A 19,973-nucleotide genomic window follows, 5' to 3' on the forward strand; every position below is an offset into this window, starting at 1 on the left:
ATGAGAAACTGAGCTGCTGAAGGAATTTGGCAATGAGGAGAGTGAAAGGCAGTTTGGCGCCAGCAGCTAAGTTGTAAAATTGCTTTGCAGGCTGCCCGGGGAGCACAAGAGAATTGACAAGAACAGACACCGTTGCAGACCACAGGCATGCCTGACTGTACTTGAGTCAGATCGCTAGGACGCAGCCTCCGCTTCAACTATTTGTGGCCGAAAAAAAGGAAGGGAGACTAGAAACGGGAATGCAAGTGGTGTTCCTGAAAGGAAAACACAGACGCTCCAGAAGGAGGGGAGGAACAGCCCAGCTGGTGTGTGCATTTTTTTTTAAAGGAGAATCCCTCAGGTATGTTCTCTTTTCCCGGTATGCGCTGCCTCATCTGCATGTGATTTTTGTGTCTGTCTTTTCTGGTCAATTCTTTTTGTCTGCACTTTGAATCACAACCAGGGGGGTTCTAGTGTAGTAGATGGATTTTTAAGCGCTCAGCTCTCCTGTGTTTATAACATGGTTGGTTCTGCTGAGGATCAAAGACTTCTCAGGTATTGTTTTATTTTAAATGCAGAATGATAAATGATTGCTTAGTTTCTGCTCAACTTTCGGGGGAAGATCTGCTTAGGAAAAAACAAGACTGCAATAAAAGGCTGGGACATTTTCTAATCCCTTGGGATTTGGGGGAAAAATTAGGGCTAAATAGAAAAGTTGAGGGCTTCTTGGAAGGGGTTAAAAGCCAAGGTGTCATAGGCTAGCATTGTTGTCACCCAGGTGTCTTTCCAGCTCAGCATCCAGTCTGGAGCAAATTGAGCTTGACCAATGGTTTTGCCTTTCGAGCTGTTGATCAGTCCTTCAAGATGAAGATCCTGCAGATTTGCTTTCCAGAGATGAACTGCTTAAATTGTGTACTTGGTTCTGTTTTACAATTGTTCTATCCTGCTGAAGGAGGCAATCTAAAAAAAATCCCTTGCTCCAACAGCTTGAGTAAACCCTAACTTCTGCAATTACATCATCGATATACTTGTATAATAAAGAGAAAGACAGATATGGCAATAGTAGTAATTTTGGCTGCCTTTAGTACCTAGGCTGAGATGACAAAGCTCAAAAGTCACTTTTCCTCATTAGGATTTTCAAGGAGAAAAGGAAAGAGGTGGGTGGGTACCACACATAAAATGAGTTTTTGAAAATACTCTGCATTTCTTTAAAAAACTAAGAATGTAAGTTTATCTCATTTTGAATTAATAATAAATGTAGTGCTTTAAAAATAATCTTGACATCTTTTACACTTCAATACAGTATTTTCAAAGAAGCAGGTGAAATTGGTAGTACATTATACATATGTGTATTTAAATTCAATGAGCTTTACTAGAAGAGAGAAACAAGAGAATGATCAAGTTTGTTACTTTTTTTATATATCAAAGTATTTTATAGATTTTTAAGTGTTTTGTTAATACAGGGGGTTCCTGCCAAAGCTCTAGGACACTGATTTTTAATTATTGGTCCTACTTTATTATGATTTAAAAGTACAAATGGAATAGAAATAAATGGGATTTAAATTATAATGTATGCATATCGTAAAGTAAATCACCACCCTGCTCTTTTAAAACTAAAATCTCATTTTTGCCAAATCTGGAGCACTGACTTGGGCCATATAGCAAAATGAGGAAATCAGTTGTTTTGAAATTCCACACGTTACTATAATAACAATATCAAAACATGGTAAGCAACTACTGGCAATTCCTGGGCCAGAAGAGTGATCTGGAAGATGGACAAAGAGTTGAATTTATGTTCATTAGTAAGGTGTGGAAAAAATTGTGTATTTCTTCTGTGTTGACATCTTATAATACGGGGAGCATTATAATATCTGTAGATGAAACACTATAGCAACAATACAACAGTAATTTTACTGAGTCCATTAAATGATTATTTTTCAAACTAATGAATAAACTAAGATAATTTAAAAGAATATTTGAACTTTTCCTTTACAAAGTTACCTTTTTGTACTACAATGGAACTCCTATGAGAAAGTAATTTTAATAGAATTGTGGACTTGGATTTGAAAACGGATAAGCAGGTATGGTTTTTTCCCTAACATCTGATTATTAGTTGTTAGACTATAGAGACTTGGTAACTTCTTCCAGAAATTGTCATTAGCAAGTGATTCAATAAATCCATGCCCCCATGAAATATGAGGTAAACATGTTAGATAAGCCTAGAGAATCCACTTTCCATGTGGAAAGTAAAGTGTTTCCCTTTCTAGGCCATCTAACCCCTTTCTGTGGTTGCTACTCTTTGAAGCAATAAAGTAAGTGTGTGATGCACGGACCTACTTGCTTCAAAGCCCATGGAACACTGTAAACAGATGACAACTGTGGTGATTCCCTTTTTAAAGACAGATTATATGAAGTGTGTGTGTGTGTGTGTGTGTAAGGGCCAGTTGAGAAGAGAGTAGCCTTTGCGTTTTAGCTGATTTAGGGCAAATCTGTGATTTTGAATATCAGTACATTTTTGGTATGAAAATATCTTTTTCCCAGTACTCCATGCACTTTCATTTCTATTGACCTACTCGGTTAATGAAATTCGTACACCTACTGTGAGTTTTCTGAGGCATTCTGCCACCTGTACATTGTCTTCCACTTTTAATACCATCACCTGTTATTCCTTCTTTCCAACCCATTCTCTTTACTATGGAAAAACTTTCTCCAGAATCTTTGAAACGTGAGAATCATCTTCCCACCAGAAAAAAATTTTCAGCCAGAAATTTTGAGGATTGAAAAATACATGCCAAATTTATTTCTAAAACACACTTTTACAGATAGAAAGTCACTTTCTAATGACATTATGGTTTATACCTAATATCAATTTGTTTGATACCATACAATTTAAAACATCATTCAGATAATAATTGTAAAATCAAGGCATTTGTATCTGTTGTTATTGCTGTTGTTACAAATCCTTCTGGATCTTAAATTTTCTGTGCTTGGATGGCTAAGCTCCGATTCCCTTCTAGCTTAAAAAAAGGGGGGCGGGTTTATTAATAGCCCTCTCAGTCTGTAGCTTTTGAGCAGGCAGAAGACTGAGCTCCCAGTTCCGTAATCTCTATGGAGATAATGATGCCACAGCAGTGCTTGCTCAACTTGTCTTTTAAGGCAGAGTTAGGAGGACAGGTGGTATTCTAGCCTCAATATCAAAAGTCCTCCAGAGGAGAAGTAGAAATGAAGACACACAGTCATTTCTCTTTCTCTTGTGAAAATGACCCAAGATGTATATATGTTTCCTATCTTTTGCATATCCTAGTTATATTGTATAGTTTAGCCTCAGCATATACAAATTATTGCAATCTTGATATGGGAGAATATTTTGTATTATTTTTTCTATATAGAGAGTTAAAGTATTTGGTGGATATAAATGCTGGTTAGTAAGAAATAAACTCAACATTAAAAATTGTTGAGATTTTGTCAACAATTTTTGTCAACAATTTTTTGGTCAAAATTGTCAGGATTCTCAAAGTATTAAAAAAAGTAATCAGAGAAGATGGGTTTCCCTCTAAAATAGTTTCTTGTTTCCCTTAGACTTTTACAAGCTCATCTTTGGTCTGTCTCTATTTCCAATAGACAATCTCCATTGGCCCAATTCCTACATAAAACACCTTTTTTTTTTTTTTTCCTGAGCATTCTGGCTTTTGAAAATCTGGGTGCAACATGTCTTGTTGGTAGACAAAATGTGTTTTGCATGGAAATATTTTGTTTTATGTATTGTAGAAGTTTGAAATAACCTACTCTAGAAGTATCTTTTCCAGGCTTATTATACCTAAGGGGAAAAAAAAGAAAAGAAAAAAGCTGTCAGAAAGGGATGACTATTTTTATCGTACTGACAGGTGGGAAGAATTGATGACTTAGGCACTATCACTGAGGCGTGTTTCTAAGACAGGACACTGTTAACCTGATCCTAGAAAAACTGGGAGAAGAGCAAACGTGATTTGCATCATGTCATTGTGAAGTGGCACATAACTGAGAAAACCTAAACAACTGCTTTGTTTACCAGAACTACTTAGTAAAAACTGCTAATCAGATAAAGATAGAGAATTAATGCACACATTCTAACGAGAGTCCATTGCTTTTTGCTATCTAGGAGAAAATACTGGTATTGGTCAAATCCAATTTCAGCCTCCAGCTGGCTGGGTAAACACGGGCTGTCATTTCCTAGCTTTGGTTTCCTCATCTGTAATGGAAGACTTATTTGATGCTCCTGAAGACTCAGTTCTCAGACTTAGAAATTCTACAAAATCTATGTAATGCAAACTCTGTAGGTTTGACTCCATTTGAAATGTAGCTACAGAATTACTTGATTCTAATTTGCTTCTTCTGAGGCTAGAGGCTTATAAATATCATCTACCTGCTTGATAAGCTGAAAAAGTGGTACGAATCCTTTTAGGACTTTTAAGAAGTCCGACAGCTTGTTTTCCTTCAAACAGTTAGGCAATGATAAGTATTGTCTTATTCATATTCCATGTAACTGCATATTTTGTATAAGGCCCTGTATTTGTGAGTCATAAAATATTTGCTGCAGCTTTGATAGACGTTGCAATGCTGCCATTTTGTACAAGAAACAAATGGTATTTGGGTACTTAGAACGACTTTGAGTTGTTCATAGAAGAGTTTTGTTGAGAGGTTTTAAAAATAAAGTGAGTGTATATACTCTACTTAGTCATTTGAATAGATTTACTCTCTCTCTTTCCAGCTCTCTTCCCTTCTGGATGGGCATACTCATGAGAACATGCTAGAAAGAAGGGGATTGTGGTGCTCTCTCATGGCTGAAGGGAAAACATAGGAGAATTTATATTTCCTTCTTAATTTCCAAAAATGTTGATTGGCAGGAGGCAAAATATGTAAATTAATTTCATATATGTAAAAATTAAAATTCAATTCTAGTTACTTCTTAGAAAGCAATCCATAGGATTAGAAGACCATGTTAAATACCTAATCAAGTGTCACAATATTCCTGGACAGTAGGTGAAGAACATTTTTTTCAAATAGTAAATGATGAGACATATAAAGCTTGATGAATAAATACAACAGGTTACAATAAACATGGAACATCAATAGCTGTCTTCCTCCACTTAGCCTTGAGTTGGAGTGTTCTCTTGATCCTCTCTGTCTACTCTCTGTCTTGGTGAGCTGAATTTATTTAGTGGCCTGTACCACCTCATTGAGAGGAATTACACTAAGGTGTCCCACCAAAGTCAAGAGATTCACCTCCTCTGCTTTCCCCCAAATAGCTCCTTTTCCTGATTTTTCCTCAGTCTCTCAGGCTCAAATCTCAAGTCATTGTCACTGCCTTATACTTCCTCATGACCCATATTCAATTACTTATCAAATCTTCTTTTCTCTTCTGTAAATCATTTCCAGCCATGTATTCGTTCCTTCCCCTATTGTCACCACCTTCAAGTTCTTATCCCTTTATGACCAGAATACTGCTCTAGTCTTCCAGTTCTGTCTGTGATAAGCCTTTCCTCTGAGCATCTGTTCTGCATACTACTGCCAGATTCATTGTCCTAAAAAATGCCTTGACCATGGCACATGTCGCTCACTCCCTGCTCAGAAACTTTCAAGGACACCACTTTGTATATGAAATGAAGCCTCGACTACTTAGTGTGGAAAAAAGACACGTTTCCCAAGCACATCCCAGATTGCCTTTTTCAGCTTTACCTTCTGGTTCCTGACCCAGTCTCTGCCCCAATTAAACAGATTACTCAGAGTTTCCAAATACTGAAATTTTATACAATTCCATAGTACTAAATTATTTGCATCATTCACTTACTAATGCATCATATACTTTCCCATGAGATTTCACCTTTGGTCTTGACCTATAGTTAAACCTATTTTGTTGCATGTAACTTGAAAAAAAAATTCCTAGCAAGGCTATAAACACATGAAGTATCTGTGTAAACTTTGGCAAGTTACTTAAAATTTCTGCATCTTAACTTTTCAGCTAGAAAATAATGGCACCATAAAGAGTATTGCTTCATAGAGTTTTCATGAAGATTAAATAAATAATATAGATTAAATGTCCAAGGAATACTGGCTACACTTAATTGTAATTACGTTCATCTTGCTCACTAACTTGTATATAAAAGGTGAGTGCTCAGTAAATTTGTTTGCTTTTATATTTAATTTGAATTCTGTAATATCAGTTATTAGAGAAAAAGACTAGTAAGGGAAGGAGAGAGGCTGGTATACAAAGTAAGAAATAACAGCAAAAAAGTAAAGTCAGAAGGAAAAATTCAAACCTCTACTGTGACTTAAGATAGTAATTTCTTCAGCAATTACATTTAGAACAAATTGGAATAGCTTTGGACACCCAAATTTTTTTTGAAATCAAAGGCCCTGAGATTCTCACATTCTTATGTGTGTTTTCTATGCTATCAAGAGGCAGCAAATACTAGTTATTTTCTATATTACAGAAGGTATGGGTTTCATGAAGAGTCTACCACTGTAAAATAGTCCTGAGAACAAGAAGAGAGATTAGCCTATGACCAGTGACCCTGATTTATTCTCATTATTTAGAGGTCTGAGTTTAGGAGGCACTCAGTAACTCTAAGGTGAATGTCAGGATCTAGTACCCATGCAGCTCATGAGCATGAACACTGAAAGGCAGAAGAAGTGTAGCTTCAAGAGAGGTGGAATACAAACAGTTAAAAACAGGGGAGTTGCCTGCCTGACTTTATCGAGGTCAGAACCATGTCACAGTATAAGTCCAGGTCAACTCCCTGTGTTGTGTCTTCCTGTTCTTGATCAGGGGTTCAGAGACTAAGTACTACTTTTTCAGTTTGGCGTTTCTAGTAACAGTACTTTCCTCATTGGCTCTATCCCCCTTCATTTCCTTTGATCTTAATCTTCCCCTTTTAACTTCAGCTAATAATCTAGGATGCAGTCTACCTCTCTCCTGTTTAGTCCTGCGGTACACCCAACTTGTGTCCACAGTATTGGTCTTTACCATCCTGGCTTCTGCTTTATGGCATCCAGCTCCCAATGGATTCAGCAATAGACACAATTATATAAAAAAGTCCAGGGAATTCCCAGTGGTCTTTTTCAGTTTTCTAGAAGGAATTCTTAGAGTATCTGTTTATTCCAAGATGGGAGGCAGTATGGCTGATTATAGACAGCTGTTTTTACTTGTGACATTTCATACTGGAGAAAAATTTCCCCCAAAAGAGTGAATGAAGAGTCTGAGTAAAACCTGCACTGAATTCTTTGATTGGTCTTGAAATCTCTAAATTTCTCAATAATGATGGTGACAGGAAGGAATGTCAATTAGGAGTGGCAAAGTGTGGCCAACTCTAGAACCTATGGAGAGAAAATTTGAGCCTGGCTTTGTAAGTTTTCCTTGAGAGTTACTGGCTTTTATATTACCTTCCTCTTAAGACCCTTGACACTGTAAGCCTGGATTAATTTCTCTCATAGTAAGTTCCAGTTGTCTGTCCTTCCGGCCCTACCCATAAGCTATTATTTACTGATTTTTGTGTTTGGAATATAAGGCTTTCTTCCATGAAAATGGAAAAGTTGTCTCTTAGAAAGCAGAAATTTTTAAAAGTCTACAAGATGTGACACAAATTTCAAATGTCAAATGTAATTAGAATTATAAGACTCTAGATATGGTTTTAAAAAAGCTATAGGAGTACCAAGAGAGTACTTGTCAATGTACTTACAATTTCTGGATGCCTATTTTTAAACTGTTTCTCAGTTAATCCACATATTGTCTCCCTTTTCATTGTGAACTCCAGCTCTTAGTTCAGTTATCTAAAATGCCTTGAGGACAGATGATTTACTGTAGTGCTTAATAGCAGATGAAAATGGCCCAAAATTAAAGCCTGTTCATATTTTCTTGCAAAAGATGTGTTACTATATGTCTGTGAATATTAATGAGTGATAAAACCAAGCAATCTGTAATCTAATGGAGAGATACTGTGACCTCTTTTTCATGGAGAATTCAAACACTAGCAAACAATTAACTAATTTGTTGCAGTATCTTTAGAACCAGGATAGATATAATAGATATTTATAAGTGATAATACTATTTAAACATTAAGATATCTTATGTTTGCAATATTGTACAAAATGATATATATTCATTGTGATGTCATGGAAGATTCTCAAGGCTTCCCCTTAGCACTTTCTATATTATAAAATGTTAATTTATGCTTATCATAATTGGTCTTTATTTCATACTTTTTAATTATTTGAAATTGATAAGTAGAAATGTTGGATGAATTGTCATTTTCTCTTTAGTTAAATAGCACAATGTCAGTGATGAGAGATGGCTGTCTGGATAATTAGGATCCTAGTTATTTGGTTTGGGAGGTAGTAGAAATGACATTTGGAATGTAAGTTAACCCCTTTGTAGATTGATTATTAACACTGAGGGAACTATTATGTCCCAAGATCAGAGATCTAGATCTCAACACATTATCTTTGTGAGGAAAAAAATTGGTCATAAAGAGAGATAGAAAAAAAATTACTATTATGCAAAATCCATCTCTTTTCCCAGAAAAGCAATTCAAAGCCAGCATTCTCCTGAAGGGAAACTAGAACATTAACTCCATGCCTGAAAGAGAGTACACTTTTCATATTTCTGAGTACCAGCAGGTTTATCTTAATTACACTTTACTTAGATCACTGCTGAAATTAGTCTGTGTGTCCTGAGGCCTCAGCAGGTGGCTCTGGAAAAAGGGGGGGCAGGAGTGTCACAGACAACAGGAGAAAGTCAAGCTTGGGTTCGAAACATGTCCACAAAATGCACATTTCAGAAATCCCAGCACACCAAGGTGACTGTGTTTACATTTTCTCTTCTTGCTATATTCCTTAGGCTGCCTGAGGGGCAGCTCTTGTATCTTCCTGATAGAGAGATGTATATCCTGCCTCTTGAGCGGCTGCCTTTGTCCTAATTAGACAAGCTATACAACATTTGTAGTCTAGGGGATTCCTTCTGGGTTAATTACAGAGCTGTGAGCAGCTTTTGCAGAAATGAAGCAAGGTGAGTTTCAGACAAGATGTGTCTGTGTGGTTTTAATGTGTAGTGACCTGTGCAGAGGACAGACGACTTGGCTTTTCTGAACCCTCTCTCCCTCACCATCTAGTCAGGTCTGAATTTCAAGGGCTTTTCTCTTCTATTCTTCACAAGACTGTGAGCTCCTTGAGTGCAAGGCTTGTGCCATTTTTATCCTCACTGCAAAACTGGTAGAATGCTTACATATATTATTTGCAGAGGAAAGAAAGGACTAGTAAGTGAAAATGGTTCTGATGTGATACGATACAGCAATTTCCTGTGTTTGAGATTATTAACAATAAAAGATAATGGCTAAAAGAGTTTTTCTTGGTATCTCCTCTCAAAAAGAGGGGATGATGTAGATTATGATTATTGATCAGAGAGAATATTCCAGGCAGAGTGAATGTTGTGGGTCAAGAGGAAATAACAAAGTAATGAGGGGAGGACAGCAAGCTGGTTTTGCTGCTATTTAAAAGGCTTTGGGCAGTTTGGTAGGCTCTACAGAAGGAATGTGAAAATGATAAGTAGAGGACCTGCCATCAAAAGCTCTTACATCTATTGGGAGAGGGAAACTTAAACACAAATTATTATACAAAGAGCGAATTAGGGTAGGCTGCCAAAGTCGTGAATGTGAATGTAGGCTAAGTATGAATTACAGGTAGAAGGAATGAATTGTAAGACTCCCCATTGCAACAGTAATGGTCTGATGAGGAGGAAATGAAAGTACATTTTATTCAAGCAAAAGGTAAAGAGATACGTTGGCAGAGAATATATTGTGAGGAGTGGGAATGTGGGGAGGTCTGAATTTCATGGAGTAGGCATCAAGGAGTCACTTTTTTGGTGGAAGTGGGTTGGAAAGAAAATACTATTGTTTATTGCTGGCTTAATTAATTCTCCCTGTTTATTCTGATCTTACAGAGGTCAGAGACTATTGGTGTTTTCCCCACCATTGTGCACCCCAACCTAGTACAGGTCACAACACATAGCTAGTGTTCAATAAATATTTGTTGGGTGAATGAATAAAGGGCTGATATCTTCACATTGTTAGTATTTTTAAAAATTTTGACTTCAAATCTAAATTTCTCAATAGATTCCTCTTGAATATATCCTTTACTTTTTCATCTTCACTAGTAGCCTATTCTGTGTAAAACACCATGCAAGTACTGGGGTTAAAAAGAATTGTCCTTCAAAGAAGAGACTTGGAGCCTTATTATGGAGAGAAGACATAGACAGGTACCATGCTTGGTGTGAGTAGAGCATTAGAGGATAAATTGAGCTGTTTCTTAATGTCAGCATATTGTTCAGTATTTTGGAATCTGTTGAATAAGTACCTTCCCTCCAAATTGTGATCAGATATTTCTCACCTGAACACTATGGTTCAATTTGCATTTATCAATGAAGGCAAGGTTATGCAACCTCAATTACAGTCTTGGAAAACTGTCAATAAATTCTGATTAACAAGTACTGCTTAATTGTTAAAAAACAGTAGGTAATCTTTCTGGTTCCTGCATGAAATAATAGCCTGGTAAGAAATTCAAGGATAAAAATACAAAAATAAATAATTAATTAATCATTAGTCAAAACAATTCCTAAAGATAGCAGGGCAGGGCAATAGTCTTAAATTAAAATTGTAATTCCTCATGCTTTACCTATTTTGCCATTAAACTTATAGATTTCTTCTTTGGCAAACAGGATTTGTGCTTTGTTTATTATGCAATATAAAACCTGTTTTCTTTTTCTTTCTTTCTTTTTCTTTCTGTTTTTTTTTAACTGTTGAATACAAACACAACCCAAATACAAACTAGAGGGAGGATTATTTCTGACTATGTGTTCAGATATTCCTAAATTTATGCACCATATAGGTTTTCAAAGTATCTGCAAGCTAATATCAATGTTAAATTCTCTAGAGAACTAGCTTTTTGTTTTCTGGAAAATTGTGCTAAATATCTTTGTAAAGCAAGTATCAATCCATTGATTTACTTGCTTTTTTAGTATTAACTTGCTTATATTGATGCATAACTGGACATTTTTTTGAAAACAATGACAGCATGGTTACTCTGTCCTCTGTTTTTAAAAGGAGCTGTCCTAGGTACAGACGTGTAACACTGTAATACCCCTGCATCTCCAGTTTGGTGGAGATCTCTAGAACTGTCATGATATGGAAATCAGGGAAAGAATTGGGCTAAAATGTCTAAGACCATATTCATGATTCTTTCTGATTCTGAGCACTATCCCTAAGCAGGGTAATGACGTAGGGATTACTTAATTGGGGAAGAGCCCGTAAAGGGAGAACAGACCAGCTTGTCCAGAAGGTAAACAAGCCATGACAACTCTGAGTATCTCTGCCTCCTCACCTTAACCCAGTTCTCCTTCCTTTCCCCCTTCCTTCCTCCCTTCCTTCTTCCTTCCATTCTTTTCTTTTTCTAAATTTTTTTTGTCCATCTCTCTATTGTGTCTCATTTCCTTAGTTATTTGGAATGTTTTAAGTTATTCTAAACATGTAGATAATTATTTCATGTATCCACAGAATCATCTATGAAAGCGAGACCATGAATAAAGAATAAATAAAGAATGATAGAGTTTTCAGGAGAACCCAACAAAAGATTAGGCAGTTTAATTGCAGAGCAGGAGGACAGGGGACTGCTTTGCCATCTGCTGGCCATGAAATTGGAGACAGAACTCTAGCTTCAATTGGGATATTCATATTTGTTTATAAGGGGTTTAGGAGTCATACCTAAGTGTTATATAATAAAATTTGAGTCTTTTATTTTTAAAACTATTCAGTAATGATATATGTACAAATCTTTCTTACCTCATACCCTCTTGCAAAAATTGTAAGTTTTCTTTTTATTGTGTAAATGATTTACGTTGAACATGTAGACAATGAAAAAAATAGTTTAAAGAAAAATAAGCTAGGTGTGTTAGAAGTAACAAAGGACTTTTTATTTATTTGGTAAGATTTCAGGGCCATGAAATTCTTTTGTTTGGAAAAATGGAAACAAAACACAATACAGTCCTTATCCTTCTACCCCCAGAATACTGATGCTTTAATTGTGAGTCTAAAATTCTTCCAAACATCCAAGAAAAATACATAAGTTAGGTTGCATCAGTTAGTAACATCTATAGTCATCAGATTCTTTCCTGAAAGTTGTGGTAGATCAGCTAAGACCTGAGTAATTGCCTACTTGAGGCCTCGAGAGAGTGGGGCAGAAAAGGTGAACAAAGATGAGGCCAAGTTGTTGGGAACCAAAAATGTACACTTCACAACTTTGTATATTTAGGGCTAGGCATTTCTGGGCCCCTCAGTTCCAAGGCTCAAACCATCTGGCTGAGAGCTCTATCAGATGCTAGGAAACCTTGCATTTAGAATAGTGTTCCACATTTGGACAGAGCTAGGACATGAAGAATCTATCTTAGAGATGCAATTTCTAATAAAGATCCATCAAGAATTAATTTCTTAACTTCTGTACAATATATCAATACAATGCCTTTTCAATAGAATATTTACTACATCTATATTTAGTATATTCAGTAGTATATTTAAATGGATAATCAAGCAGTTTAAATTCAAATTAGGTTCTCCCTGACACAAGTATTACTTTTTATATTTTGCCAATTATCTATATTAAAAAGTTATATAATGTGAAGGCTTTGGAATTTCATATTCTGTATTCAGATGTAGGCAATACGACTTTCTAGAACTGTGGTGTTAGGCAAGATACTGAATTATGCCAGGCCATGGTTTCCTCCTCTCTATAGCAGGAATAGTATAGTACATTTTTTAGAGGATTGTTTCCATGATTTAATGAGATAACTTTTAAAATACTCAGCATAGTGCCTGGAACAGAGCAAGCAAATATTAAATGGCAACTACTATTATTAATATTTGTTACCCATTATCTGTCTCTGCTACTTACAATATATTGTGACAATAAAGAAAATATATTTTGTAGACCTGGAGTCACATAACCTGAAGATCAAAACTAGGGCATATTTAGGGACAATGTGGAAACCTGTGAACTGGTGTCTGTGCCAATACAGGAACCAAGACTCCCTTCAGCTGAGGGCTGTTCCAGGGGTTGACTCAGGGGATGTGTACCTTGGTTCTGAAGGTATCACACTCTAGCATCCGTTATAGTCTGCCCTATGTGCCTCTCAGACACTCTTGCTTCATATCTCAAGTTAAGGATCTGGGATAGCTTGCTGGTCTATTATCCTGGGGAAACTTACATGAACAAAGTTGTTGGCATGAGCTAGAGCCCTAGTAATCGCAACTGCCCTCAAGACCACAACCCATCATCTTCCTCCTACACCTCGCATTTTAGATGTCTCCTACCAATGGCTAGCACTTCTGCTGGTCTAGCTGGCTTACCTCCTGGGGTGACCCAGATTATCATCCCTGAATGATCTGAGACCTCAGTCATCTTGCCATTCTTATCCATTTACCATCAAATCTGGCAGGCGATTGTGAAGAGTTCCCTCAGTGGCTTTTCTGGGTGCCAGATGTGTTCCTCCTTGTTTACATAATGTAATGTTGGCCCTACATTCTCCTAATGACCAGAGTCAATTCCTCCTGCCATAAGTTTAAAGAGACCGAATGGAAACCATATTTTAAAACTTCATAGTTCTTTCACTGTGTGTCCTAATAGAAGTAGTCCCACTCTTGGAGTCAGATGCTCTATAATCAGAGAAACCTAAGTTATAGGGATGGGAAGTACAAATATTCCAACTGAGACACTGAGAGTGGTAATATGCAGGGCCACTTCTTGGTTTCCAGACCCATGTATTCTGTCTACTGGGGGCACAATACCATGTGATGGTCATGGATATAGAATATATACTGCATTCTGAATATGGTACCCCACTCCATCAGGGTATCATTTTTAAGCTGGCACTTCAAATGTGTTTTCAAAGGCTATTATTATTAAAATTATTAGGCTGGAAGTTTCTGGGTTTTGATGTGGTATGTCATAGAACTAGTGGAGTCCATGGTAAGGAGCACACTGCTGTACAACCACTACTGTAAAGTAGTCCCCTTGGTCGAAGATGAAATTATGTGGGTGAGAAAGGCAAATTTATATCTGGAATTGTGTTGATTCCAGTAAGCGCAGCACTGCCCTTTCCAGAGTAGTTCAATGTAATCAATCGCTACCAGGTGACTAGTCGATATTCTTGAAAGACGTTGTATCAGGGACTCAGCATTGATCTCTCTTGCTGGAGGGTTGAGCATTCATCAGCAGTAGTACCAAGCTCAACCTTGGCGAGTAGGAGCCCATGCTGTTGAGTCCATGCACAATCTCTATCTCAACCACATTTGGTCAAATCATTGTTTACTTGCTTATTTATTGCTACTTCCATGGTGAATACTCTCTGGTGGCCATAACATGCAACTCAAAAAATTTCACACTTTGAGCTTTTCCCTCACATCCACCCACATGCCTCTTCTGTAGGTTTCTTTGAACCTGATCTTCCAATTTTTCTTCTTGCAGGGTCCTGTAAAACCAGGCAAGCAATTCACCACTGCTCATGAGTCCACGTATATTCTTACCATGGGCCACTTCTCTTTCCACACAAAGTGGATGATCAGGTAATCTACCCCAAATTCTACCTGTTGGGAGGATTTCCCCTCACTGCTGTCTTTCAGTGCCATGTTGAGTGGGATAGTGTAGCAGTAGTCCATTTTCGTGGACTATCCACATATTGAGATACCCACATACTAGACAACCTGTCCATGCACTAAGTTCAGATATTTTTTTCTTCTTCCCTTAGCCACTAACAAGGGATATCTTCCAACAAGGAAGTAAACACACTCACACACTCACACATACATATACCCACACACTGAGGGAGAGACACTGGTGAATAGTAGTGAATGTCCAAAGTCTATGTCATGCAGCTTCCTTGTGCCCTGTGACCCTGGTCCTGTCTGATAATCCCAGATATACCATTTCCATTTCTCAGTGGATTGCTATTCGGTTCACCCAATCTTATGATTTGGTGAGTGAGATAGAACTCAGCTCATGTTAGGTAGTTCTGGCAGCATGGTCAAGTGATGCCACATGCTCAAGTGCTCCATACATATTTGGAACCAGTTGCAGATTGAGAATTTTTAAAAAATAGTATATAGGTCTCCTGTGCAGATGTCATGACCTTTCTCCAGAATCCAGGGGTCAACATTATCCTGTTGGGGTTCATCATAAATTCCAAAAGGTAAGTTTTTCACCATGAATGTCCCTTTTCATAGGGTCTGAGCTATGTCAGTCTTTCATATAGCATATGAGTCAGAGGAGTATTCTCAAGTATGGATTATATTACTTACAGAACCAGAAGAGACTACCACACTTTGGATGTGAGAGCCATTGATTTATTTTTTCCTTTGGAAGGAATAGCAGGGTATCCTCTAGACTACTTCTGAAAACTACACTGGTTTGGGCCTCCGAACCATGATAAGGTTAATCTATCTTTGGAACTCATGTGTTTTATCAAGGCCTTCTTGTTCAACTTCTTGTTACTTTTTGCTCACTAGATCCAATTAACAGGATATCATCAGTGTAGTGGACCAATGTAATGTTCAGAATACACAGATGGTCTAGGTCCTGGTACATGGTGAGAAAATGGCAATACATGGTGGTTCATGATGGGAAAACACAGCCCAGGGACAAGATTGTACATGCTTGTCTGCCCCACCTGAATTTGAACTGCATCTCAACCATTTTCCTTTTAAGGATAGAAAAGAATAAATATGCTGGTTCAATGACCATATACCATGTATCAGAGGCTATGTTAATCTACTCTAGCAAAGATACCACATCTGCACACTAGCTGCAACTGGGATGACTACTTTTTGAATTTGTGGTAGTTCACTGTCATCCACTAGGATCTATCTGGGTTTTGTAGGGGCAAATCTAGTGAACTAAATGAGATGAGTTGAATATGGATATGATGTAGACAGCCATCACTTAAATCTTTAAGGGTAATACTAAACTTTGCATTGCCCAAGATGTGATAATGTTTTTTATTTACTCGCCTTCCCCACTATGATAGCTCTAATCCCACAGGCCCAGGAATCAATGTAGAGGTTCTGCCAGCTACCATATGTGTTCATTCCAGTTATGCATTAAGACTGAAGGAATTATCACTGGGTGAGTCCAGGGATCCAGTGGACACACTGAGATTCATAGCTGAGCTAAGTACATTTAGTACCTGCTCTCATATGCTCCTACTCTGAAAGAGGGTTCAGTTCGCTTAGTATCGATGCCAACTCAGACTGTGTCTCACAGTCCTCAAGATGTCTGGATATTCTCTTTTCCCCAGTGTATGGTTATACAAGTAAGGCCCTTTGTTGGAGGTCTATGGGAATCATTACCATATTCATTTGTCGTAGTAGTGGAGTCCACACCTCATGGAGACCAGGCCTCTCCTTCAGTCACTGGGTTCTGTATTTGAGTATTGGCTCTGGTCCAGAGACTAGGCAAGAGATTTATCTTCTTACTGGGGAAGCTGTCCTCAATTCTCTGATCACATATCCATAATTTTTTTCTTATGTAAATTAAACAGTATCTGTGGAGGGGTGTGCATCTATCTTGCCTCTAGGAACTGCATTCTCTTAATCATCTCCATAGTTCTCTCTGAGTTGCCTCATGGCTGCCACCCCACCATTGCAGCTTATTATGATAGTTTCACCCACTTTATTTTTGATAGTTCAATGCTACTACCTCACCTCAATTGTTTGGGGATCCTATTATTGCTATTGTTATTTGAGCCTAGTTCTGTAACATCTCTGGCCTATAGAAGATAGTCATCACTGAGATACTCAATGATGCTATTGGGAAACTCACCACTGCATTACTTATCTCACTGATAAATGATGTGTTTGCCCATGGAAAATTTTTTGGCTGGTCAGTTCCTTGGCTTTATATAGTATATCTACTCTAGTACACCCACTTCTTTGAGACTTACACACCCTTTTTCTACTGTGTGCTATACTATTTCTACTTGGTATAGACCATAACATTTTCCAAGTCTCCAAGAATCACTGTAAAGTTGTGTTAATACTGTCTCCCATGATCTTTGCCAGGTGTTAAATTCAATGTCATAGAAGATTGCTTCATTAGCAATAAATTCTTCCCTATCTAACTTTATATACTTCCACATGGATCTAGTACTCACAGAATCCAGTTCATAAGTACTCTGTCAGTTCCTATATGTTCCTATTGGTGTGTATATGTTGGTGAGATCCTTCAATTTCTTCAACATATTGTCTTTTTGCTCCCTTAATAGAGTTCAGTTTTATTCAGCTGGATTATGTTATGACTTTTCCCTAGTTATCAGTCTGGAGGTCCATGGGAGTGTTTTTGGTAGATCTTGATGGAGGGTGCACAGATTTTCTTGCAAGTCTTTAAGCAAGGGTGGAGCACTAGCCACTAACAGGGGGAAGAGGCCACTTTTGCAGTCTCAGAGGATCCAGGGGAATCTGAGGATTAAAAAGTTGCAAGTGAATCAACCCAGATGTCCCCAGCAAATGACTCATAGTCCCATTTTTTCCCAATTAAGGCCCCAACCTTGGCACAGCCAACTTGCCTAAATTGAGAATTAAACATTCTCTGGATCTCTGCCACTCTTATGATTAATTCCTGGGTCTGATGCTCAGCTTTTTTCTGCATCTGCTGCAAGAGGTGAGAATTTCTTTATCTGGTGACATGGATGTCTGCTATCTTTACATCTAGCCTTAAATTGTTGACTTATCACTCTAAGCCTTTCAATGTCTTTCTCTACTGCATTAAGAGGCCGCAGCAACAGCTATTCTATTTCAGAGTGTTAATCACTTCCTCTCCTCAACCTCTAAAATACTTTAAGATGTTGTACTTTCAAGTTCATCTCCTTCCACTGGTATCACACCCTAGTCTACCGCTAGTGAATATTTTAACAACCGTCCTGCTACACAGTACACCATTGGCTATCAGTTTTCTACCTGGCATCAGTGACTGGTCCCTCATTGCCAGTCCAACAGAGAGGATTCAGGTAAAATATCTCATTTTAGAGCTACTTGCTCCATACTCCCTTCATACCAACTTTTTAAAGTCAGGTTTCCTGGGAAACAGACTATGAAACAGAGATATATGTGCAGAGCTTCTTTTGGGAGAAGCTGAGCCACAATTCATTTGCAACAGAGGCCTCAGCCAATCCTACAGGAACTTCTGATCCTAGGATGGCCTCTGTGTTAAAGCAAGAGAGCTAGGCATTTGGGTGCCCATGTCAGTTAGTCATTGCATGTGGGCTGACCCAGAGGAGGGGCAATAACCCCTTGGCTTCTGCCATTCTCGGAGAGTGACTCAGCTACGTGCCTTTGGCATTTGGGTGAATGAGTGACTTTGTCCTGGAAAGGGTGTTTGTGTGGCATACCACAGGTATACCATACCTTTCCTTTAATCCTGAGGGTAGACTTGGATGGGAGATTGGAATGCAAATATTATAGTCGAGATTACTTTGATTTTAATATCAAGGACATACAGAAAGTGTATGTGCTCTGGGAAACCCCTTCTGTGTTCTTCTTTTTTCTATGACACAGCAGTTTACTCAGAAGGCTTTCTCACTACTAATTTTTAAAAAGAATTATTTTTAGATTACATTTTTCGATTATATTTTTTAATGTATTAAAAATTAGCAGATTGTGGTTCCTTGTTGTCAAAGATCATCTCTCTAATTTCCTACATCATTGCTCTGAGTCTCTGCTTTCTAGCTGTCATCAAGTCCCAAGCAAAGGGTCTGGGCTGAGTCAGGAGGCCAGGTAAACACAGGTACAGCCAGAGACTGAATCTTAGTGTAATTTTATGGGAGGGAGGAAAGGCTTACCTTCATTTGTGAACAGGGGCTTTTGAAAATTTGAATTTCGATAGACACTGTATATTGTACGTCTGTGGTTATTTGAGATATAAAAATTTTTGTATTGCCTTCTTAATTTCTTCCTATTTTCTTATTTCAATTATATCAGCACCTAGACTTGTCATAGATCAAGTTAACAATTGCTTCTTTGGTGATTACTTATTCCCAGATGCTCTTTCAAGTAAGAGCTGGCCAATGCTAAGCATGTTTTAGTTTTAAACTGAAGAGACTTTCCATGTATAATTTAGTATTCCATAATAAAAAATATAAAAAATTTTTAAAGAAGTGAACTTGTTATGTTGAATTCTTTATTGGGGGCATGTACTGCTTATCATTATATAGAATGTGCTCTATTTTTGCTGTAAAAGTTAAAAGATGTCTTGCTATTAGGCAGTTTGAAATAATTTATTTATAGATTTACTTTAAATATACCCTGTGATAGAGGAAAAGGATGAAATTTCCCCTGTATTTAATAAAACACTAATTTTAATTTTACTTATAATTGCCACACCCATTTTGCTTGCATGCTCTAAAGCATAAGTAATTGACTTTCACCCAAAAGTTAGAATCAAATGAAGTTGCATTGAATGGGGAGAATTGCACTGAATCTACACTCTCAAAGGGGAAGGGAGGGAGGATGTTAATTATGTAAGCATCTAAGTTTTGCTCTGTTGGCAGGCTGTATGACATTCATTAGAATTTAAAATTCTCACTTTTACTACAGAATAAGGACACATCTAGAGTTATGTACAATCAGCGAGGTGAGAAGAACAGCTAGGAAGTCACATCAGTAGTTAAGTGTAAAAGTCTGTGGTGAGGATTAAGTGAATATATGTTCTTTAATACATTCTTTTTTTTAACATCTTTATTGGAGTATAATTGCTTTACAATGGTGTGTTAGTTTCTGCTGTATAACGAAGTGAATCAGCTATACATATACATATATCCCCATATCTCCTCCCTCTTGCGTCTCCCTCCCACCCTCCCTATCCCACCCCTCTAGGTGGTCACAAAGCACTGAGCTGATCTCCCTGTGCTATGCGGCTGCTTCCCACTAGCT

The 19,973-nt window shown here is 37.6% G+C and overlaps 1 protein-coding gene across 1 annotated transcript in view; it reads left to right on the forward strand.

Annotated features, from left to right (window-relative positions):
• Positions 1-272: 272 nt before the first annotated feature.
• UNC13C (unc-13 homolog C) overlaps positions 273-19,973 on the forward strand; it is a gene marked incomplete at its 3' end in the record, with an annotated part of 599,652 nt that continues 579,951 nt past the window's right edge. Inside the window, exons 1-2 of the mRNA XM_081228462.1 lie at positions 273-340; positions 14,521-14,618. The remainder of the gene's footprint in view (positions 341-14,520; positions 14,619-19,973) is intronic.

This window comes from Mesoplodon bidens, assembly GCF_964165515.1.
Source record: "Mesoplodon bidens genome assembly, chromosome: 3".
Taxonomy (NCBI): Eukaryota; Metazoa; Chordata; class Mammalia; order Artiodactyla; family Ziphiidae; genus Mesoplodon; species Mesoplodon bidens.